General features: G+C 36.1%; 1 long non-coding RNA gene across 1 annotated transcript in view; it reads left to right on the top strand.

Moving 5' to 3' along the window:
* The window catches only part of LOC125165201 (uncharacterized), a 309930-nt gene that overhangs the window by 242421 nt on the left and 42189 nt on the right, over nucleotides 1-25320 (top strand). Inside the window, exon 3 of the long non-coding RNA XR_007152016.1 lies at nucleotides 13576-13679. This is a non-coding gene — a long non-coding RNA (uncharacterized LOC125165201). The remainder of the gene's footprint in view (nucleotides 1-13575; nucleotides 13680-25320) is intronic.

The raw sequence follows: 25320 nt of genomic DNA on the forward strand, positions 1-25320 counted from the left end.
GTTTTAATTAGAATCCTCTGTATACACTTTCTAGTTCAGTTGTGAGTAGGAACATATGGTACAAAAGTACTGTTCATATTATAATGTGTGAATTTACTTTTTCCCAATAGATATTTTTTGCTTGTTTGAAGAATACCTTCTATATATATATATATATATATGTATATATATATATATATGTATATATATATATACATATATATATATATATACATATACATATATATATAGTTGGCATCACTGGTTTGTTCTATTTCTGGAATCAAGTTTTGATGCCCAGGGTGGGAAAAACTAGGTTAGCACTAAATCTTAACAATTTCATTCTTATTTTTGTGGGTTAGTTATTACAAAGCTCTGTATTTAAAGTTGTTTCTCTTACTTGAAAATAATTAGATGATAAACAAGCAAACAAGTAAACAAATAATACAGTTTTAGGCAGTTAAAATGATGCAGGGAAAAAGAATTGTGAGTGAGGGAATTGTGTTGAGCAGAAATTAGATGAAGTTAGACAAGAGTCTGGGATGAAAATTCTAGGCTGACAGGAAGAGAAGATGTACAGACCTTGACTAAGAGCAGCTAGGCTTACCTGCCAGATGAGAAAGTCAGTGTGGCTGGAGGGAAGTGAATGAAAAGAAGCGAGGAGATGACCTTAAAGACTTTTAGGGGCAAAATGCAGTGCTTTGTGGGCTATGCAATTAAGAAGTTTGGATTTTATTGCAAGTGTGATAGAACAGTAACAGAGATAAAAGGAACAGATTAATGACTACAAAGCAATGATCTCCTGTTATCTGACCTCCTCCCCTGTTTCTGATCAGGGGATCTATCACTCTGTATTTCCTAGTTATTTATTTCATGGCCTATCTTACAACATGAATATAAGATCCTTGGACTTTCATATTGCCCATCACTGTATCCCCACTGCCCAGAACACTTCCTGACCTATGTTAATTTCTTAGTAATTTGTTTTTTTCTGAAGGTATGGGTAGGTAGAACTTGCTGGTTGATGAGTTTGAGGAGAAGATACAAGAAGAAAGAGTCCAAGGTAACAATTTTTTTTTCTTCTGAGAAAATGGATTAAAAAAGGTAAATATACCACAGCTGAAAAAATATTGAATTCAGAAAGATGAATTTATTTTGGAAAGAAAGAAAAAATGAATTCAGCTTGAAATATATTAAAATTAGGGCAATGGCAACATATTCAAGGGGGAAGTGTTCTGCAGAATATTTTGAAATGTTTGGACAGCAGAGACCCCTATAGTGAAACCTATTCCCACAGAACACTAGTTGCATGTGATTGAAGAGGTGTTCTGCCAAAGAAAATTCACAAAGGTTGCACCTACTCAAAGGATCCTTCCTTCACCCTTTTCTTGACCTTGGTACTTCTCATGTCTTCATTTTAATCTATATTAACTGCTTTCAGTCTGTCCTTATGGCTTCCATATGTCCTTACTTACATTATCCTTACTTGTCTTAATTATAATCATTACTTATTGTAATAATTATCTCAAAATGTATACATTTTTATTAATTTTAGTTAATTGTGTATATTTAAATTTTTACCATGTTCTTTTAACTAAGTTTCTAATTTAACTTAAAATGTATATTTTATCTTTTATCTTTCATCTCTTAGATATTTTTTATTGTATCTTTTTATCTTTTATCTTTTATGGTTGTTGTTCTAGAAAAAGCAAACATAGCATGTATGTGTATGACAGGCCTCGGAGAGGAGTACCTTAGGAATTACCATGCCCTAAAAAAGCAGTGGCTTCACATTTGGACTCTTCCGTCCCTACTGCCATCAGGCTTTATGTAACTCTCCTAGCTCCCTAGTTCTAGTCTTGATAAAAAATAAATATAAATTATCATAACAGTGTTCCCTTTCTGAAACTCATGTTTTCTGTTGTAAATAGTACTGGGCAGTATATACTGAATTGTGTCCCCCTCCAAATCTATATGTTGAAGCCTTAACTCCCAATAAGACTGGGTTTGGAGATAGACCCTTTAAGGAGGCCATAAATGTTAAATAAAGACACAGGGTAGGTCCTAATATAATATATCTTTGTAAGAAGAGAAAGAGACACCAGGGATGCATGCACACACACAAAGCAAAGGCCACGTGATGACACGTGAGAAGGTGGCCCTCTGCGAACCAAGGAGAGAAGCCTTAGGAGAAACCAAACCTGCCAACACCTTTATCTTAGACTTTCCACCTCCAGAACTGTGAGAAAGCAAATTTCATTGTTTATGCCACACAGTCTGTGGTATTTTGTTATAGTGGCCCTAGTAGACTAATACACCAGGTTCTTAACGATGATTGCTGTGTGTCAAGCTTGCTGTGGTACACATAGCTTCCTCTTTTAATCAATGGGCAGAACTAACACATTGCTCTACTGAGCATGAGGGGACTGGTAAGTGTATCGTGCCCAAAGGAGAGCAGAATGGGGGTATCGGAAAGTACTGGTGATGTGCACTGCATTCCCAGTTTTTGGTTGTTCCTCTTAATGGATTACAGTGATTTCTCATCCTCCTCATATTGCCTTTCTGAGACTCGGTGCTCCCACTGACTTGCACCCACATTTGATTTCACTCTTTCCATTTACAGAATCTAAGTTTTACATAACTGGCTTTTCAGTAGCACTGCTACATGGTGACCTGATCAGGAAGCCTATTTCTCATTACAAAATAGTTCATGTTCAGAAAATTAAAATTAAGATTACTGTAAGAATTCAAGTTTAATTAATAAAGGTTTTATTAAGTAAGTAGGTATAATAATAATAAAAGTATATGTATATTTAAAAATATTAGTATACACACATATATTTCTCTGATCTGACAACTGAGAAAGTCTAAGAGAAAAGACACTCCAGCAGCAACAATCACACCTAGTGCCCAGGTCTTGGCTTCTGGTACCTTCCCCAATAAAAGGAACCAGGTCTTTTTGGAGAAATGGCTGATTCTAGGACAGGGGCAGGATGAGCCTGAAGCAACTAACTTGAAAAAAAGAAAAAGAAAGAAAGAAAGAGAAAGAAAGAAAGCAAGAAAAAGAAAGAAAGAAATCTACAGTGATGGGGATGGTGGGGGTGTGCAAAAAGAACACAGGAGCCAAGTGAAAGAGACATCAGTGGCCCAAACTGGAACAGTTTGAGCAACACCAACAAATAGTATTAGATAATAACCCAAATTATAAAATGAATATCTGTGAGTCCCTACTTATGTAAATAAATTACAAATTAATACATAAAGGAGAGAAAAATTTGTGCAGAATCCCTAATAAATTATGTAGATACGCTGCCCTAAAGGAGGAAACATAACTCCCCACCTCTTAAGTGTAGGCTGTGCACAATGATTTGTTATTATAAATAATTTATTATAAATGTTACAATATAGAAAAGTGGAAAAAAGAATAACTTTATGGTGAACAAACCTGAAAAACATGATTTTAGCTAGGTGATCAAGGTGAATGTTGACAGTCACCAATTATGTTGATGGTATGTAACCTTGAAATGGTGTGATGAAAATGGCACTTTACCTCTGTGATATTCCTCCCCCAAACCCATGATCCCAGGGTAATTGTGAGAAAAACACAATTTCTACAGAGGGGCCTCCTGCAATATACCTAACCACTACTCCTCTAAGCTGCCAAGATTATCAAAAACAAGTCTGAGAAACTGTCACAGTCAAGAGGAGCCAAAAGAAACACCACAGTTAAAGGTAATGTGGTATCCTGGGACAGAAAAGGGGAATTACATAAAAACCAAAGAAATCTGAATGAACTGTGGACTTCACATAATAATAATGTGTAAACAGGGGCGCCTGGGTGGCTCAGTAGGTTAAGTGTCCGACTTCAGCTCAGGTCATGACCTTATAGTTCCTGAGTTCGAGCCCTGTGTCGGGCTCTGTGCCGACAGCTCAGAGCCTGAGCCTGCTTTGGATTCTGTGTCTTCCTCTTTCCCTCTTTCCCTCTACCCCTCCTCAATTCATACTCTGTCTGTCTCTCTCTCTCTCAAGAGTAAATAAACATTAAAAAAATAAAAAATAATAATAATGTGTAAATAGAGGTTTATTAATTATAACAAATGTGATATGTAGTAAGATGTTAGTAATAGAAACTACTGTTTTTATATCTGTATACATTTTCTGTAAATCTAAAATTGTTCTTTAAAATGTATATTAATAATAAAAAATAATTGGGAGAAAATATTTCAATTACCGAATACATTCTATATGCTAGGACCATGCTAGAGCTTTTTGTTAATCTTAGCTCAGGGAAACATCAGCCCATCCTAAATGAATACAGTCATCTCAAATATTGCTAGAGGAGACATTTCTGTTAGAAAACAAAATCCCATATGTTCAAAGCTTTGGAACCCTTTTTTCTCTTGCCATACAGCAAGCTGATATTGGCATAGATAAGAATGGGTAAAATAATTTAATCATATTTAATGTTAGAACTATGATTTTTAACTACCTGGCACATGTAAGAGAAACTTTTTCTTTTGTTGCTGATTTAGCAAAATTCAAAATGAACATGGTGTGTCATGGCAATTATATTATTTCTGCCAGGGTGCATGCAGATTTTTTAGATATCTGGTCTCAATTTGACAGTCTTTTGAACTTAATATATCTTCTGTGCACTGTCAGCTACATCATAATTTCATATCTGATACTTGGATTGGCAATGTTCTTACTATATGTCACTAATAAAAATGAAATCTTGACTAGGAATAAATGTATTCTTTGGGGCCATTAATGGGATATTGTGTAAATCAAAGAGAAAAATAAAAACACCTGGCTAAATTAATCTATGAGCAGCATCTACTAATGTTGAATGGCAGTCAAGCATTCCTCATTGTCCCTCATAACACCAATTCTATGTGATTTCATAGATGTTCTGCCAAAAATTGTGGTCATATAAGTTTGGGAAAAGCTAGGTTTAACTAAATTAAATGGGAGATTTTTTTCCAAGTCTCCTCATAATATACTATGGTATTTTGTGATTGCTCAAGTTTGTATATAATTTTCCAAGATTTTTTTTTTAACCACAAAACCCATTTTCATAGAAAACAGTATTATTCTAAGAAAGCAGTTTCCTAGGAACTCTAATTAGGAAAACTTAGTATAGGTCAATGTTTCTCCAAGTCTGGTCTTGTGATCATCAGCATCAGTATCAGTCGGGAAATTATTAGAAATGTAAATGCTGTGCACCAGCTTAGACCTCCTGAATCAGAAAGTATTGGGTTGGAGCCCAGCAATCTGTGTTTTAATAAGCCTTCCAGGTGTTTCTGATGCATACTGAAATTTGAGCACCATTAATCTAAGAGAAACTCGTATCTTGAACTTAGAGACCAATGTTATTGATTGCTTAATATCTTTACTATGGTTGCTTTTCAAAGGATTGATGTCTTCAAATGGGCTGGAAGCCATTACTTCATTTGGAATTTCAAAGGAGCTATATATGAGTTCTTGGTACTCAGAATTGGATTAGTGGGATATATTGATTAAGAAATCTGAGATGAACCACAAAAATTCTTTGATTCTATAAACATCTGATTTCTGTTTAATGTGGAATGAATGAGGGGGTCCTATTTCTTTAGGTGGGACATTAAAGAAAGATGACATTATGGAAAAAAATAAATACTGGGGTGCTTGGATGGCTCAGTTGGTTAAGCATCTAACTCGATCTCAGCTCAGGTCTTGATCTGTGGGTTGTGAAATCAAGCCCCGTGTTGGGCTCCACACCCAGCGTGGAGCCTACCAAACAAAAGCAAACAAACAAGAAAATACTTTATTGTGAACTATGATAAACAGCTTTTATTTAAAAAATTATTTTATGTTTATTTATTTTTGAAAGAGAGAGAGACATAGTGCAAGTGGGGGAGGGGCAGAGAGAGAGGGAGACACAGAATCCAAAGCAGACTCCAGCTCTGAGCTGTCAGCACAGAGCCTGATGCAGGGCTTGAACCCATGGACTGTGAGATTATGACCTAAACTGAAGTCGGACGCTTAACCAACTGAGCCACCCAGGTGCCCCAAACAGCTTTTACTTTAAGGCACACATTTACTCAGTAAAGACAAAGAAGGTAATGTAGACTGGCAATGTAAAGGGTCTGTGTAGTTAAGCATCACATATCACTCTGGGTCCAGATTGCTTGGGTTTGAAGCCTACTTTTTCTTGGGCATGTTCTTTAATACTCTGTGCTTTAGTTTTTTATCTGTAAAATGGGGATAATATAGCATCTCATAGGATGCTATAAAGATGAAATTAATGAGTTACTATATTTTTGGTTTCTTTTTTTCAGTTTTATTGAGGTATGACTGATAAACAAAAATTGTGTGTTTAAAGTATCCAATATGATGTTATGATATACATACACATTGTGAAATGATTACCACAATTAAACCACTTTATATATCCATCACCTCACATACTTACATAGTTACTTGTGTGTGTGTGTGTGTGTGTGTGTGTGTGTGTGTGTGTGATAGGAACACTTGAGATCAACTTATAGCAAATTTCACATATACAATACATTATTATTAACTATAGTTATTGTGCTCTATATTAGGTCTCCAGAACATATTCATCTTATAACTAAAAGTTTGTACCCATTGACCAGAATCTCCCTATTTCCCTTACCCTTCAGCCCCTGAAAACCACAATTCTACTCTTCATTACTGTGAGTTTGACTTTTTTTTAGATTCCACATGTAAGTGAGATCATGCAGTATTTGCTTTTCTGTGTCTGGCTTATTTCTCTTAGTATATATATCCTCTAGTTCATCAGTGTTGTTGCATTAAATATATTAAATTATTAAATATATTAAATATATTAAAATAATTATACCTATAATTTGTGGTGTATATACCACAAATATACCATATACCATATATAGCATATATATATATATATGTGTGTGTGTATATATATATATATATACACCACAAATTATAGGTATAATTATTTTAATACCTTTGTCCTTTAACCTTTATACTGGAGTTAAAAGTGATTTATATAATACTATTAGAATATTCTGAATATGTGTATATACATATCTTTATCAGTGAGTTATGCTTTCGTGTCTTCACATTACTTTCACATCTCATGTTAGCTTCCTTTCATTTTAGCTTGGAGAGCTCCCTTTAGCTTTTCTTGTAAGACAGATCTGGTGGTGATGCATTCCCTCAACTTTTATTTGTATGGGAAATACTTTCTCTTTTTCTCATTTGTGAAAAACAGTTTTTCTGGCTAAATTAACGTATTTTTGGCTGCCAGTTTTTATCTTTTAGCAATTTGAATATATTATCCTGTTTTCCCCTTGATTGCAAGGTTTCTGTTGAGAAATCTGCTGAGGTTTTTCTTGAATGTGACCAACGTTTTCACCTGCTACTTTCAAAGTTTTCTTTGTCTTGATTTTTGACAATTTGGTTATAATGTATTCCAGTGAAATCTTTGAATTAAACCTGTTTGGGGGACCATTAAGCTTCAGGTATCTGAATATCCATATCTATCCCCAGATTTGGGAAGTTTTCAGTCATTATTTTTTTTTATGCTTATTTATTTTTGAGAGAGCGAAAGAGAGAGACAGAGAGGCAGAGAGAGAATCTGTGCTGTCAGTGCAGAGCCTGATGCAGGGCTCCATCTCAGGAACTGTCAGATCATGACCTGAGCTGACTCTTGATTTTGGCCCCATGCTGAGTGTGGAGGCTGTTTGGGAATCTTCCTCTCCTTCCCTCTTTCTCTCTCTCCCTCTGCCCCTCTCCCTCACTTGTGCTCCCTCTCTCTCTAAAATGAAAAAAAAAATAATAAGCTTTCTGTTCTTTTCTCTCTGCATCCTTCTGCAACTCCCATAATGTGTATTTTAGTTTTGTTGATGATGATGTCCCATAAATCACATGGAGTTTCTTCAGTCCTTTTCTATTCTTTTCCCTTTTATCTCCTTTGACTGGATAGTTTCAAGTGATTTGGCTTCATGCTTACAGATTCTGTCTTCTCTTTGATCAAGTCAATGTTGACAATCTCTATTGTATTTTTAATTTCATTCATTGTATTCCTCAGCTCCAGAATTTCTCTTTGGTTCTTTTTTTTATTATTTCTGTCTCTCTGGTGAACTTCTAACTTTGTTCATGTACTGTGTATTTCTTTGAGTTGTCTATATGTGTTCTCTTATAGCTCACTGAGTTTCTTTAGTATAATTATTTTGAATTCTTTTCAGCCAATTCATAGGTCTCAGGCAATTCTTTGAGGTCTATTACTGGAAAATTATTGTGTTCCTTTGGTGATGTCATTCTCCTTGATTTTTTTCTCTTAGTTCCTTGAACTCTTGCATTGCTGCCTTTGTGTTTTAAAAATTTTTTTTTTTTTTTTTTCAACGTTTATTTATTTTTGGGACAGAGAGAGACAGAGCATGAACGGGGGATGGGCAGAGAGAGAGGGAGACACAGAATCAGAAACAGGCTCCAGGCTCTGAGCCATCAGCCCAGAGCCCGACGCGGGGCTCGAACTCACGGACCGCAAGATCGTGACCTGGCTGAAGTCGGACGCTTAACCGACTGCGCCACCCAGGCGCCCCTCTGCCTTTGTGTTTTAAGAAATAGTCATATCCTGCAGTCTTTACTGAGTGCACTGCTTCAGGGGAGAACACCTTCACCAGTTTGCCTGGCTAGGCACTCTTATGCTCTCTCTGACATTTTGTATGGATGTACCCATTCCATATCTCTTGTTCCTTCTTGTGGGGGATTTCTAAAGTTGTATGCCTTCTTTCAATCTTGCAGAGCTAGTCTGCATGCTGAGTCACCTGTTTGTTTTCCCTCAGGTGGTGTCCTGCAATGCTCAAGTTTGTGTGCTTTCTCCTAATCCTCCAGAATAGGGGGGATTTCTGTGCTTGCTTTGTTATCTGTCTGTGAAGGCTCAGACTGGACATCTGTTGGGGGGGTGCATGCATGAGGAACTGGCCAAAGTGTGATGGGTGAGGTACACAACATAGAAGTTGCTCTTGGACCCTTTGAGGGGATCTGCAGGCAGTGTGTTTCCAGAGGCTACTGGGTGAGCCTCTTTATGATTCAATGAGGCGTTTCGTAAGATCCACAGCCCTTTGATGATTTGGAGACATTGTTGCTGTGTTTCCAGCGACACCCTCCTCCACCCCACCCCCAGCCATGCCTATCACTTCAATATTGTAGGTGAGGTGAGAAAGAAGTGGACTTCTTGGGCAATGTCCTGCTTGGCTGAAGAAGCCAGGTGCTCATACATTATGTTTTCACTTTCCCCTGTGGGAGAAATTGCAAGCTGATGGATCTCTTGGCACAGAGCAGTGCTGTTTTGGGGAATAGATGATGTAGGTAAAGTAAAACTGTTCTTTTTACCCTCTTCAATGCATCTATTCTCTCTCTCTCTTTCCCTCTCTCTCTCTATCTCTCTTGCTCTCTCTCTTTTTGCTGGACCTTCTCTGATGGACTCTGGGACTCTCATAAAGGTATTTTCTTTTTTTTTTCTTTTTTTTAATTTAAAAATTTTTTTTCAATATATGAAGTTTATTGTCAAATTGGTTTCCATACAACACCCAGTGCTCATCCCAAAAGGTGCCCTCCTCAATACCCATCACCCACCCCCCTCCCTCCCACCCCCCATCAACCCTCAGTTTGTTCTCAGTTTTTAAGAGTCTCTTATGCTTTGGCTCTCTTCCACTCTAGCCTCTTTTTTTTTTCCTTCCCCTCCTCCATGGGTTTCTGTTAAGTTTCTCAGGATCCACATAAGAGTGAAACCATATGGTATCTGTATAAAGGTATTTTCAACCATGGATAGTTGTCAAGATCAATGTTCTGTGGGGGGGGTGATGGTAAAAATTACTTCTATTCTGCCATCTTGCTCTGAGTTAAAATTTTTAGCACTTAAGAGAGAATAAGTTCAGTACGTGTTAATTTAATAAAAAACAAATATGAATAATATTGATTCCAGTCTTCTATGGTTCCATGAGTGTTCTCTTTGATTATTATAATGAAGATGGAAGTTTGATATTTTATTATATTTTTATGTATTATACATTAAAATGGTTGAGGAAATAATAAAATTGTGTGTCATAATTTGGGCCCTTCATTCATTCATTCCATAAATTTCCATAACTGTGTACTATTTGATAATTAGTTTTCTTGATCTCACAATGCTCAAGACATGGCCGATACGTACAATTTTCAGCCAATTGATTCTGAACTTAAATTTCTCTTCTGTATTTTATTATATAATCTGATTTATATTTTTTAATCTTATTTTTTAGGTAGGTTAAGTTTCTCTAATTTATGCATGTTGTTTCCACATTTATTTATCAGAGAAGATGGTTGACTTTTAAAAAATATGATTGAAAAATATGAGGCAGAAAGATGAGTTATAATTGAATTAATAATAGGTATGTTTATTAAATGATAATTTGAGACAAAACACAATCTTGGTTAGAAGCTAAACTTTAAAATGCACTTGGAGTCATAAAATTAATCCATCCATGTGGAATTCATTTAAAAATTTTTTGTGCATCCAGTTTTAGCCAATTATCTGTTGAAATATCTTTTAAGAGAAGGACTTAAAAATAGTTTTACGATTAAGTTCAAGTAATAAATTAAACATAAAACAAAATCCATATATACTTTTAATTTAATTTTAGTCTTTTATTAGGTCTTAAATTTGAATATAAAAATTTACATATATATGCTCTAGCTTTATATTCAGTGCCAAACACCTTTATTCAACTAATGATTAAATCTGGGCCACACAGCTATAAAACCAGAGAACACATTAAGTATATTCCCTTAAAGTTTCCATTTTTATTTTTGGAGCTTGACTAAGAACTTATTATTTCCACATTGCCTTGAATAATCATTTTGTTTAAATTATTTATTTTGACTATTCCATATTTTTTATTCCATGTCAATGAACTAATATCTTTCTTCTTTTTTTTTAATAATTTTTTATTTTCTGAACACTTATCTTCCTCAGCCATTAAGTAACCATTCACCCTACTTTTGAGAATATTTGGTAAAACAGTTACTGTTTGACAGAATTTGCTTTGGGGTTCTGCCTTTATTGGTAGCTATAAAAGTGACTTGTGGGTGTTTTGTTCAGTTTTGACTTTTGCACATGCATTTCTTTTTAACTGTTTGCCTTTTGTGACCAGATCTCTAGAGTTCTATGATAGCTCTGAAGTTTTAGATGCTGTATCCTCTCCCTTTTTCAAATAATGATTAGCATATCTTGGAATATGTCTTGCAGTGTTACTTGATTGTTTCAGATATGTATGCTTCACTTTCAAATGTATTATTAAGCTGTAGAAAGACAGAAAATTAAGGTCTCATAGTAGTCTATGCTGGTTGATTTTGTAGAATGAATGAACTGCACTCAAGAGTGTTTTGAATGACAAGTAGAAAGAAGAGAATGTCTTTTTGGAGTCAACTTATTTTTATTTACCCAAGAAACTGTTGAATAATGTTTACTATGTAAAGCTAAGCCCTTTATACATGTTAACTCATTTGACTTTTATAATCAGTCTTCTATGAGGTTGGAATCCTGGCTCTGGTATTCACTACTTATATAACTTTAGGCAAGTTAATTCCTCTGAGTGTCAGTATTCTCATTTGTTATAGAATAAAGAAAGTCTTCTCAAAGTGTTTTGTGAAGATTAAATAAAATATCATTTGTAAGGTCCTGGCACATAATAATCATTTTTCTCTGTATTATAGATTTTCCTAGAAAGCATCAGATACGTAAATGGAGACAGTGTATTTTTAACACTTCTAAATCTTTCATTTATACAGGGTGTGAGAGAGCTTGCTATTTGCATAATGGGTTATCAGTCAAGGTTGATTAGAGCAAGGAAGAGAACAACCTAATCTGAAAACTTAAAAGTATTGGTGGGCCAATGGGAGAGCCGAGAGTGGCATTGCCAAGAGAAAAACTTTGAAGGAATTAGCATGCTCAGTTAGCAGAGCTCCAGATGACAACCAAGTCAGTCATGCCCAGCATTTCTGTCCCATACCTCTCCTTTCTCAGTTTCTAGCCCTGCAAAGATCTCCAATGGCAGTGGGAAGTTTGGGGGACTGGTGAAAGAGAAAAGTCTACACCATGACTCTCTTTTCTAACACAACCCTCCAAAAGCGAAGTCAAACACTTGAATTTAGATTAAATTATTTATAATTTAATTACCTTTAGAATTTTCATATAAGGTGGGAATTGACATTTTTTTGCCTCACGAAAAGAGACTTGCAGTGATCAGGAAAGCTATAAATACTTCCCCAAATTTTACCTAAAATGAGTGCAAATCATGGAACAGATTTGCGATGACAGTGGTCGGAAACAAGAACATTACTCTCTTTTTTTTTTGCACTCTACTATATCCAAATCATCCAATTCAATTAACTAAAGTGTTACTTAATTTATAATTTCTTTGTAATCAGAGAATAGGGTAAATATTTATTATAAACTTTAAGTGTCATACATGAGGCAGACACCTATGGAACAAGATTCATGTTAGGTGCAGAAATAGCCCTAGTTTTGAGAGTGACATTCTTCTTTCTTTGGTACCAGGGGTTGAAACTTAATTGTCATGTATACTAACTATGTCAATATCTATATATTTATGATATGTTTATGTTATAAATGAATAGACTGAGGGGAATTCCAGCTTTTTGGAAGTTAATACAAAAGACATGTTAAGAGACAAGTACTTAAGAAAGGTGTAATTAATGAAAAAAGTAAGGAAGAAATATACTCAAGAGATACTTTGCAGGAAAAATTATAATACTCAGTCACTAATTGATAAAGAAATGAAGGAGAAGGAGTAGTTTAAAGTGACTTCAAATTTTCAAGATTTCTTGGTCACTTGTATAACAAGAATGCCTTCCTTAGTGAAATGACTCATTTCCAAGAAAAATAGTTTTGCACCTGTAAAAGCTTAATTTATACTTTCCGACCCTGTTAATGCTTTGGTGGGCTTTGCAATGCCAAGGGTTTGGGGGAAGGGTATTAAATGAAGAGGGGTCTGGTTCTTGGTCATCATCTATTGGTGCTAGCATCTGTAAAGACAGCTACATTTCCATATGATCTTTTACCCTGTCACCATTATTCATTTTTCTTTCTGTGCAAAAGGCCATCAAGATAACTAGGGCTTACTGCTATGTCCATGTAAGTCTTGGTAACATAAGCAATTGAACTTTTCTGCCTCCACGAAGCACAGTAGGATGCACAGGGATACATAAGACTCATATTCACAAGGGTCCCTAAAAGGAACAAATGGCACATTCAAATTAATGTATCTCAGAGAGAGTTTATTTACACAGGAAGTAATTCTAAAGATGTGAATGTAAGGAGACAACAAGGGATAGTACAGGTACACAGAACTAGTAGCAGACCCTAAAAGTGAAAGGAGAAAGAGGCTACCAGAACCTAGAAGGGGAGACAATTAGGAAGTGAAGCCGACTTGAAAGGAGGAGTGATCATCCAAGGGATGCAGCCAACCTAAGGTGACTCTTCAGGAAGGGCTTCAGGGGTTTAAATATCTTGATATCACACTTTTTCTTCATTTTCTTCTGTAGTCCCCATTGGTCAAATCCCACTGGAACCAGTAAGAAGAGAGCAAAATAGAAGAGGAGAGTGAATCTGGAGGGGCAAATGGAAGATATGTGGCATGAGATATTAGGTATGTCACCTTAGATAACCACCTTTGGTAATGTTTTGTCTATTGACTTTTACTCTACTGAGTACAAGGTGTTTGCTTGTTTGTGTGTTTGTTTTACCATACTTGCCAGTTTTTAGGCTATATTGGAGACAAGAGCCCTTTATCCTTAAAAACTATCTGAGATTCCTTCTCTGGGCTTGGAATGTCAAAGGTGGTTCATTTCTTCTTAAGGAAAAACAATATCTTTAGGGCGCATGGGTGGCTCAGTCAGTTAAACATCCGACTCTTGATTTTGGCTTAGGTCATGATCTCATGGTTCATGGGATTCAGGCCTGTTTGGGGCTCTGTGCTGACAGTGTGTAGCCTGCTTGGGATTCTCTCTCTCCTTCTCTCTCTGCACCTCCCCTCACTCTCTGTCTCTCTCTCTCTCAAAATAAATAAACTTAAAAAACATAATTTTAAAGTACTTTGATTCTTCTTTTTCTTTACTCCCTTTACTTATAAGCTTTTATTTCTGATCAGTTCATATTACTCCCATCTGATGATTATTAAAAAGTAAGCAAGCATCAATTAGTTCCAGATGCATATATTATAACTGTACCAGAGAAACATGACAGGGTTGAACAAAACAAACCCAGAGTGGTGACAGAGGTGGGGACTCTGAATAAAGGCTTCACAGAAAGCAAGACCCTCGAGTCAAAACATCTGAATACAATCAGTGTCGCATCTGGCATTTAAATAACTCTTTGACTTCAGAGATGCACAGACTTAGACCCTGGGCTACATGCATTGAATCTTTACTGAATTTAAGCAAACATCTTATTCTTCATTCTTGTTCTCTACCGCACCTTTTCCCCACAAAGATCACTTATTTTGGTGGTGTCAACACCATGTTCTCTATGTTTGAGACCCAGAAGATTCTCTCAGACATCTTTTAGTACTTTCATGTCCAAAGTAAAAATTAACAAATAATTCTAGCAATCAACAACAACAGAGGAGAGTGGCCCATCAGGAATGAAGGTTTGTATTAGTCTACTAAGTAAAGAATTCAGTCGAGCTGATTTTCTGCTTGAGAACAAAAGACACTTAGTGGAAAAGGAAATGATAAAATACTGCTTACAGTTTTGCTTTATTGCCCGCTGGTGGCCATGATTGTGCTTCAGTGAACACTACTGAAATGTTTATTGGAAATGGTGGCATAATCCTTGTCCCTCTTCCCTAATCTCGGTGGGGGGGGGGGGAAGCTTTCACTATTTCACTGTCAAATGTTTGCTGTAGATTGTGCTAGACGGTCTTTATCATATTAAGAAGTTCTGTTCTAGTTGCTAAGATTTTTTACAAGGAATGGGTATTAATGTTTGTCAAATATTTTTATTCTGTAAATACGGAAATGATCATATATCTTTTCTTTTTTAACAGTTATGGGGTTATTAACATTGAGTTATTTTTGAGTGTTAATCCAGCCTTGTGTTCCCGGACTAATTCTCTCATGGTTGTAGTATATTCTTTTTAAATATCACTGCTTTCAATTTGCTAATATTTTATTTAGCATTTGAGTGTTTATCTTGATATAGAAAATCTATGAATTTCCTTTCTAACAGTGCCCTTGTCAAGTTTGGGTATCAAAGTTATGGTAGTCTCATACAAAAGTTCAGAAGTGTTTGTATATTTTTCTGTTTTCTGGAAGAGATTGCGCAAGATTGATGTTATGTTTTCCCTAAATAAAATAATTAAATGGAAGAATTCACCAGTGATGCTATCTGGGTTTAAGCCTCTTTGTGTGTGTGTGTGTGTGGAAAGGTACTTGGGTATAGATTTTATGTCTTTAATTATTGTTGTAATATTCACATATTTTATTTCTTCTTGTTTTGGTAAATTGTATTTTTCAAGGATTTCATCCATTTTCTCTAAAATTTTTATGGGTATAAAGGTGTTTATAATATTCTGATTGTCTTTTTAAGTTACTAGATATATGTAGAGTTGTGTCCTTTTATAGTCCTGATGATTTATATCCCTCCTTCCAGATCAATTCTGTTAGGAGTATTTCAACATTATTAATCTTTTGAAAATAACTCTGATTATTGATTTTTCTATATATCGATTTCTGCTCTTATATTATCATTTAAAATTTTTTTAACATTTTTTTAACGTTTTATTTATTTTTGAGACAGAGAAAGACAGAGTGTGAATTGGGGAGGGGCAGAGAGAGAGGGAGACACAGAATTGGAAGCAGGCTCCAGGCTCTGAGCCATCAGCCCAGAGCCCGACGCGGGGCTCGAACTCATGGACCACGAGATCGTGACCTGAGCTGAAGTCGGATGCTTAACCAACTGAGCCACTCAGGCGCCCCTTAAATTTTTTTTTAATGATTATTTATTTTTGAGAGAGAGAAAGCATAAATGGGGAGGGGCAGAGAGAGAGGGAGACACCAAATCTGAAGCAGGCTCCAGGCTCTAAGCTGTCAGCACAGAGCCCAATGTGGGGCTCAAACCCACCAGCGGTGAGATCATGACCCGAACTGAAGTCAGATGCTTACCTGATTGAGCCAGATTATTTTTTTATACTTATTTTTATTTTTATATACTTATTATGCTTATATATTTATATACTTATTATTATTTTTTATACTTTTTGGGCTTGGTTTTCTATTCTTTTCCTACGTGCCTGAGATACATGCTTAGAGAATTGATGTTCAGCTCAAAGCATTACATTTTCTTCTAAACACTACTTTAGATACAGCCCACCATTTTCAATATGTTCTAACTTCACTCTAGTTCAACTTCAAGTAAATTTACAATTTTGATTTCATATATTCATTTATATATGGGCCACTTATAATTGTATTTCTTAAATTTCCAAACATTTGGCAATTTTCTAGTTATCTTTTGCCTTTATTTCTAGCTTAATTCCATGTAATACATGAGTTCAGTCTTTGAAATTCGTCAAGACTTTGTTGTATCAGCATTAACCGCATTAATTTTGGTTAATGACCCGTGTGTACTTGCAAAGAAGTTAATTTGGTCATTGTTAGATGCAATGTTATATATATGTTAATTAGATGAAATACATGAATTGCATTTTTAGATTTATATCCCTATGGATTTTTGGTTTACTTCCTTCACCATCTGCTAAGAAAAAGCATAAAATCTCTTGTATGATTTTGGGTGTGTCTACTGTTCCTCTCATTCTGTCAATTTTTTCCTTTTATATTTTAATGCTATGTTCTTGATAGCACACACAAATTTAGAGCTATTGTATCTTCCTGGAAGATGAACTACCTCACGTTGGCTGTGTTATTATGAAATGTCTATCTTTACCTCTAATAGTACTATATTAATTAAAATATTCTTTGTCTAATAGTATAGTTACACCGACTTTCTTTTGGCTAACATATATATAGTATACATTTTTCCATTCTTTTACTTTAAAAATTTGTCTTTAAATTGTGTTTCTGGCATGCAGCATATAGTTTTCCCTTAATCTGTCTGGAAAATATAGTATTTTAAGTTCAGCATTGAGTCCATTTACATTTAATATAATTATTGATACAGTTGGGTTTTTATCTGTCATCTTATTAATCGTTTCTATTTGATCCACCTGTTGTATGTTCTATTTTCTCTGCTTTGCTTTCATATTTTGGCCTATTAAATAAATTTTATTATTTCATTTTTCCTACTATTAATTTATTAGTGACACTTTAAAACTAAGCCTATACTTTTCTTCAGCTGTTATTAAATTGACAAATATCTGTCCATGTCTTGTAACAGATTATCACATTTCTATTTCTACAATAATGCTAAAATTCTGAAACACTTTAACCTGATTTATTCCTATTCTGTTTCCACGTTGCTGGCATAGATTTTATTTCTACATACATTTTAAACTACACTAGACATTATGTTATATTTTGTTAATCAAGTCTGTTTGTATTTACTCATATTTATGCCTTTCATTTCTCTTCAATTCTTTCTTGCATTTCTGTGTTTCCATCTGGAATGATTTTATTTCTACCTGAAGAACTTCTCTAAGATGACATAAGGTTTCTCTGTCATGCTCTTTACTTCATTCTGAGCCTTCATCAGCAATGCGTTTAAGTGTAATTCTACCAAACAGTGTGTTCAATGAATTTTAGTCTTTTTTTAGCATGCTCCTCAAGATGCTCCCGGCCTCTACCCATTGCCTAATCCCAAAGCTACTTCTACATAGTCAGGTACCCCATCTCAGTGCCACAATCTGTAATGGTTTTCTATTGCTCTGGCAACAAATCATCACAAATTTAGTGGCTTAACAACACAGATTAATTATCTGGAGGTCAGAAATCCAAAATGGGTCGGCAGTATCATCTGTTTCCTGTCTTTTCCAGAATTCCTTGCCTTGTGGTGACTTCCTCCATCTTCAAAGCCAGAAAAATATATTTTTTGGCTCTGACTCTTTGTTCCATAAAACACCTTTTCTGACTCGAATCCTGCTGCCTTTTTCTCAATCACAACGGCTATTGTGATTCCATTGTGATTATCAGGCTAATTCAGAATAATCTATCCATCTCTCAGGGTACATAATTGACAAGTGAGGCATCATAGCTGCAAGTTTTGGGGATTGAAATGTGGACATCTTTGGGTGGTTTTTATTCAGCCTAACACATGCACCTAATTTGGGAGTATAAATTTCAAGCTCTGAATACTACAGAATTTTAAATTTTTAAATTTAAGACACTTCTTTTTCCCCACTTAAGCTGTTACTTATGTTCTGAAATGCCAAGTCCAAGATTGATTTATTTTTCCTTAGTGTTTCTGCTGTGACTTTCCTTCTTTCAGGCAGAAATGGCATGATGCTCTACGTTGGAAGGGCCGTGGAGTACAATGGATATGAAGATCAGACACATCTTTCAATACCTCAACCTATCCTACTATATTTGAATTTTTTTCATGCTGTAGTCTCATAATTTTTCTCTCCAAAATGTCTATTCTTCACCGTTTATATTGGTTAAATTTAAATGACTTATCCAGGATAGTGTTAACTAAACTAATAGAATCATATAGAAAGAGACTTCTCTTAGTTTTGGAATAAAATGAAGAGAAAGAATGCTTTCATTAAAAGGTGACTTCTAGGGTGCAGTGCCTGAGAAGAATAAACATGAAAGGCAACAAAATCTCACTGTCTACTCTTTTCTGATAACAGAGTTAAGCAACTTTACATTTGAAGTGTAACTTTGGTATTCAATGTTTCTACCGATTGATAGTACTGCTATTTAGCAGCCCTATAATTCTAGTTAGGCTTTAGCATGTACTGCTCGTTAAGATGCCATGAGGTTCTTATACTTAGTCTAACAATCGTATCTGGACATCTCTCTTTTTCCTATAAAAGTTATTCTCTGGAAGGATATTTTTTGACTGAAGCAAGCTCTCTAGTGGAAAAATGAAAGTACAGTTTTGACACCTCTGTCACAATCAAATGATTTAAAAAGATTGATTTAGAATCTTATTAGGGGAAAATCAACTGTGTAAGGCTGATTAAAAAACATATTTTAAGTCTTCTAGAGATTATGGAATTTGGCATAGATGAGGAAACAGATACCTAGTCAGTGGTTTTGGTGCCTGTAATCCACGGCGCTCTGAGGATCTCATGGTGGGGCCTCAGAGACTGTGCAAAAAGTAAAAGGTCAAACAGGCCAGTCTTCAACCAGAGTGTTCTGTTTTATCTGATTTATGTGTTAGTTCTGGATACCCTTTGTGTGAACAAGGGCTTTTTTTGGCTGAAAAAATTGGATAGGAATTGCAACAAATAATTTGGCCTAAATCCTAGTCAGTGAGGGGCGGGGCCAGGACTAGATCCTGGTCATTTCATTCCTTTGCTCAAACCTCTTCAATGGCTCCCTGTTAACTTCAAAATAAAATATATACTCTTTCGCCACGGCATGCACGTTCTTGCTGATCTGACTCTTGTCTACTTCTTTAGCTTATGTTCTGCTCTGCAGTCTTCTTAATACCCTGAAGACTATCCACAAGTTATGTATTATACCCGGAGTCTCCATCCCTGCTCTCCTGATACCGGCAAGCTTCATAACCTTTCCGATTTTTCACTTCCTGTGTCCCTGTACCTCATTGAGGTTTAGGACTCAGTTCTGTACTCCGGTAGAATCCTTTATGTGCTCTTTGAATAACATATCGAAGTTGTTGTTTTGTCTTTCTCATCCAGTTAAACTGTTCGCAGTTTGTTTTCTAAAGCTTTCATCTCTGGATCCCTAGTGCCTAGCATAAAGTTTGGATCAGTTTGATGATTAAACAGGTAAATCCCAATTTGTTTCTTTCTCCTCTATTCCATTGTATGAAGAAATATTCCTGTGGCATGAGGAAGTAGGATGGTCACCTGAGCCAGCACAAGTAGACCCTGGGGTAATGTAGCAGGAATCTCACACAGAGAGTCATGACACTGAGGCTTTTCTTCCCAGGAAGCAACTTTATTTGTGCCAGCTTGGCTCAGCTGGGTTCATACCCTGAGAACTGAGCCTGGAAACCACATGGCATAGTTCTTTATACATCTTTTACTTCTTTGTCTCCCATATATGGTAACACACAAACACGCAGTCTGATTAAGTGGTCTCATGTTACAAGGTCATGAGGGATGTCACGAACATGTATACCAGGTTGCCTTGAGGGTTTGTTTTTTTTTTCATTCCTTAGGCAGGGAACCCTACCACAACACTGGCAGCTAGATTCAGGAGAGAGCACCAGGAAGGAAACAAGTGACTCCCAACTGGCATTAAAGAGTCTATAAATACACTTAGTATTTATTTAATTAAATAGGTGAGCTCATATTTGTTAAATATTTTCTATATAGCCCCAGACATTATTCTAATAATTGTGGATACAACAGTGAAACATAGAGACAAAATGGAAGCTTACCTTGGAGCTTCCATTCCCATGAGGGTAAGGTAAATAATCAGTCATTACTTATACAATATGTCGGTGATAAAACTTCTGAAGAAAAATAAAGCAGGGTGAGGTAGATAGAAAATAAATAACAAAGGAAGTTGATCTACTTATTATAGAGTGATATTAAGAAAGACATCCTTGACAAGATGAGGCATATAAACCGAATAAAGTCTGAAGAAAGTGAGATTGAGCCATGCTGGTATTTGTGGGAAGACTACTCCAAGCAGAGGGAACATCAAGTTCAAAGACCTTAAGGCAGAACTGTGTTTGAGAAAGAGGAAGGAAATCAGCCTCAGTGTGGCTGCAGCATAGTAAAAAAATAGAGAAGGGAGACAGTGAGGTCAGATGGGCTATGGAACATGACCTGATAAGTCATGGTAAGAATTCTGGTTCTTATTCTGCATGCAGTGGGAAGTTATTGTAGCAGCTTGACTGGAATTTTGATCTGCTTGGATTTTGATCTAGGGGATCTCTGTAAGTAGAATATAAGGAGGCAGAAGTAGGAGGAAGGACACTAGTTAGGAGGCTGTTATAGTAATGCGGGTAAGAGATGTTGGTGATTTGAACCAGAGTGCAAGTAGTGGAAATAGTGAGGAGTAGCTGAATTCTGGATACATTCAGGAAGTATAGCTGACTTGCGGTTGGACTGGATGTAGAATGTGAGATAAGGGAAGAGACACATATGACCCTTGACTAATGGGAAAGACATAGTTTCCATTACTAAAGTGGAGAAGACTGCTAGAAGAGAACATTTGGGGGGGGGGAAACCAAGACATTTATTCTGTATATGGTAAGATGATTGTTAGAAATCCAAGAGGAGATGTGAAAAATGCAGTTGAATATTTAAGGCTCAATTTCAGGGGCACATTCAGTCAGGAGTGATAAAATTGAAAGTCATCAGAGTGTAGACAATATTTATTGCTGTGACTGGATGAGATTACTCTAGAAGTAACTGTCACAAGAAGAGTTCCAAGGTCTGATTGTTTAGGAGTCAGGAAGATGAAGGGGGGCCAGCAAAAGAGAGTGAGAAGGAAAAGCAAGTGGGAAAAACTAAAAACAGTGGTGTCCCAGATGGAAAATAAAATGTATTTTCTAGGAGGGGGAAGTTGATCAACCATGTTAAAAGTTGTTATGTCATAGAGAATTGTCCACTGGATTTGGCAACTCGGGGTGAGTTGGTGAAGTAGTAGGGACAGAAGCTTTATTGGAGTGGATTCAAGGAAAAAATGAAAAACAAAATTGGGTCTTGAGGGGCTTTTCTATAAAATGTGGAAGGGAACACAGGATGAAGGAGTTTATTTATTTTGTAATTTAAGTTGGAGGTACTATAGCATATCTTTAATTCAGCCTAAAGATGGTAATAGATTGCTGGCTGAAATCTTTGGAACTGGTAACTGGGTCTCTGAGGACATGATACTGTATAGTCGTGTGTCAATAAGGAGGGTAGTAATAGGCAAGCTATGTGGAGGATAGTGGGATTCCTGGATCAGGCACAAGTTGAAAGAAAATCTGGGAAGGAAAAGCACTGATGACAAGCCACCTGACCGTTTTTATTTTTTTACTTACTGCTGCCTTCACAAGGGTCCAGATTTCCCTATCTGTGAAGAACCAAGTTTCCTAAAGATGCCAGGCTTTTGCTCCATGTCAAGAGCGTGCCATGTTGGACCAGAAACAACTGTAGGTGTTACTGAGGTGCACGTTTTTCAGTAGTTACAGCTTTTCAAGAGCACCGTCAAGCAGGTCTTCAGTTTGAATTGATGTTGACAAACACTGAACTCATCAATAGAGTCCCACAGACTTTAAGTATAACCCACCGGCAGTCTTCCTAGGATTTCCTATCTTTCGAATTTCTGTTTTTAATTAAAGATTTCAAATTTTGTTTTTTAAATTGAACTTAGCATCTCTCAGCATTTGGAAAAAGAAAAAGAAAAGAAAACCACAAGTGTAAAAAGTTCACCTGTCTTCGTGGTGATTTCAAAGCAGCACCCAAGAACATCCTCATTTCAGAGGTGGGAAATGATCAATTCCTGACATGTTCCTGTAGGCAAACTTGTCACTGTGGTCTCAGAGACTTTTATGCCTGCCTGTCTTCTCCTGTTCTTTTCATCCTTTTGCTGCACCATTATCTTGGCCTCTTGCCACCTTGTTGAACCAATAGCTCATTCTTCCATTTTGCTTGTATGGTTTACCCCAGTTTGGCTCCACGCCCAGCTCTCCCTACATTTAATTCACATTGACTCTCTGATTTCCTTCTCTAGACTAAGTGGGAGTCTGGGTGCCAATCTTAAATTTAGGGGTATGAATCTGGAATTCCTAACAACTTCTCTGGGATTTCGTGGTGTAGGCAGTCTAGAGTCAGGAGATCAAGACAGGATGATGCTAAGCAGGAGGAAGCCATAGAGACAGTGTGTGGGAAGTAGTAAGGCAGGACTCTATGGAACTTTTTGATTCCACAGCCCGTAGAGTAGCTCTTTTGAGCACGGTTCCCAAAGCCTGCCCTTGGGATTCAAAAGAACATCTTTAGAGTAAACATGATCAACCATGATTTACTCTTCCCTTAAACTCTCTAAATTTACCTCTTGTGCCATCTTGCTCACATATAGATATTACTTTGGAATGCAAAATGATGAAGCAACTTTAAGTAACAACACAAAGTATTTGTCTTTTTAGTGTTTTCTAGGTAAACTGGGATCTACTAGGCATGCTCTACCTGAAGCAATGCATTTTTGAATATGTAATTTTATGTCTAGTTTGCAGCAGACGTGTTGGGTTACAAATTTCTCCTGAAACTATACTAGATAGGTGGCCTCTTAGACCATGAGTAATTGTATCTTACCAATAACTCTCAAACCTTTTTGACTATAAGGCAAATAATTCATCAGTTACCTACCAGGCATGGCTTTATTTGCTAGTGAATAAACAAAGAATTAGAGACAATAGATATGAAACAAGGCAAAATGATAAATAAAAGAGAAATATAACAGTAATTCTACAAATATCTAGCAGCACTGGTAACCACCAACAATGGAGGAAAACACTGAAATTTATAATAAAAAGTTCATCCCCCACATTATGGAAAATCCTGTTATCTGACAATGTGACTACTAGATATGAGTTATATTGTTAAGTGATGGGTGGTGTCAGAATCCTTAGTACACTACACAGTGTGATGCCTCAATAAACTCATATTCTAGTTTTAGTTTATATGCAAACTTTATAACTCATTTAGTTGGTTACTAGTAAGAAGCTCTCAGTCTTTTAGTGCCTAGAGAGGTAACCAAAACTTTGTAGGTTTTTTTATAAATGTTTATGAAAGGAATAAAAGAAAGAATGAATAAATTAAAATTAAAGACTGGAATTTTGAGTCTTACGGGTAGGAAGCAAACAAAATATAGGAGTTAATCTTATTTTAGACATATTTTAGATAAATCAGTGAAAGCTGAATTGGGATGTGGGCTCAGAGGTGACTTTAGCATGCAAAATTTTTTTAAGAAGCAGCCTGGGATCAATACTTGTGGCCGGGAGGGAAAGAATTCAGATTGGAAAGAGGGAAAAGTCAAACTGTGGGGCTGGCTCATCTTCTTAGCTTTAAAAGCCATATGGATACTGAAAACCCTCAAGATCTGAACTCTCCAGTTATCTCAATAAAGCAGCCAGAAGTAACTATTTTAAAACATAACTTAGATCTTGTCAATCTTCTGTGTACAAACTGCAAAAGCTTTTATTTTTGCCAGAGAGAAATTCCTCAAATATATGTTTGGGTGGCTGAATAGTCTGGGTGGGATACTTGTTTAAATGCAAATTACTGGGTCATACCCACAGATCTCCGGAAGGTTTTCTATGCATGAGAAGAAAAACCTAGGAAAATTTTAAGGAGGAGATAGAACTTAAATGATGGACTGAATCTATATCAGGAAAAAAACTGGAAGAGGATGGGGAATATCTGCACTTTGGGGTAAACCAGCAGGTTGTTCATAATTTTCCTGCTGATAGATGTATATGCTGGGCAATCCCAATCTGGACTTCATAAAATTGGACTTGGGACCCTATAAAGGATGTGGATATGCCAAACCAGACTTTCAGGAAGACTATACTTCCACAACATTGATGAGATGTCCATGGTGCAGGCCATCAGGGAACTCTTAGGCCTTTAGTAGACATTCTTTCTCTGTCTTGCACTGGGGCAAAGCACCTTGCTAGGGTTACGCTCTTCATGGCCTGGAGGATTTGGAGGCTCAACACGGTCCCTGCTTCAACATCTAGGTCAAACTCACTGATCTGTCACTTTATATTTAAATATCAACTGAATAAAAACCAAAGGCTATTTATCCTCTCTCTTTTTTACTTCCAAAAAAATGCTGTATAAGCATGTGGCATTTATAGTTAGAATACCATACACAATTTTAATTTTACAATTTATAAATGGCATGTATTGCATTATTATTTGCATACATCAAAGTATTGGGGAGACTTGATATTATTTTTATATTTTTGTATTCTTATATTATATTTTATATTATTTTTATTTCCTGAGCATTAGAAAATACAGAGATTAAATATGTTGTGAAGTTTCTTTCCTTCACCTTCCTTCCCTTTCTTTTTCAATTGTTTTTAAGAAAATTACAACTACTGGATTTTTGGTCGTCACTAATTCTCCAGTTTTATTTAGGTTTGCCACAAAGACAGTTGACCTGAGCAGCATATAATATGTTGCTCTGAATGGCAAGGAA

This window comes from Prionailurus viverrinus, chromosome B2 (genome assembly GCF_022837055.1).
Source record: "Prionailurus viverrinus isolate Anna chromosome B2, UM_Priviv_1.0, whole genome shotgun sequence".
Taxonomy (NCBI): Eukaryota; Metazoa; Chordata; class Mammalia; order Carnivora; family Felidae; genus Prionailurus; species Prionailurus viverrinus.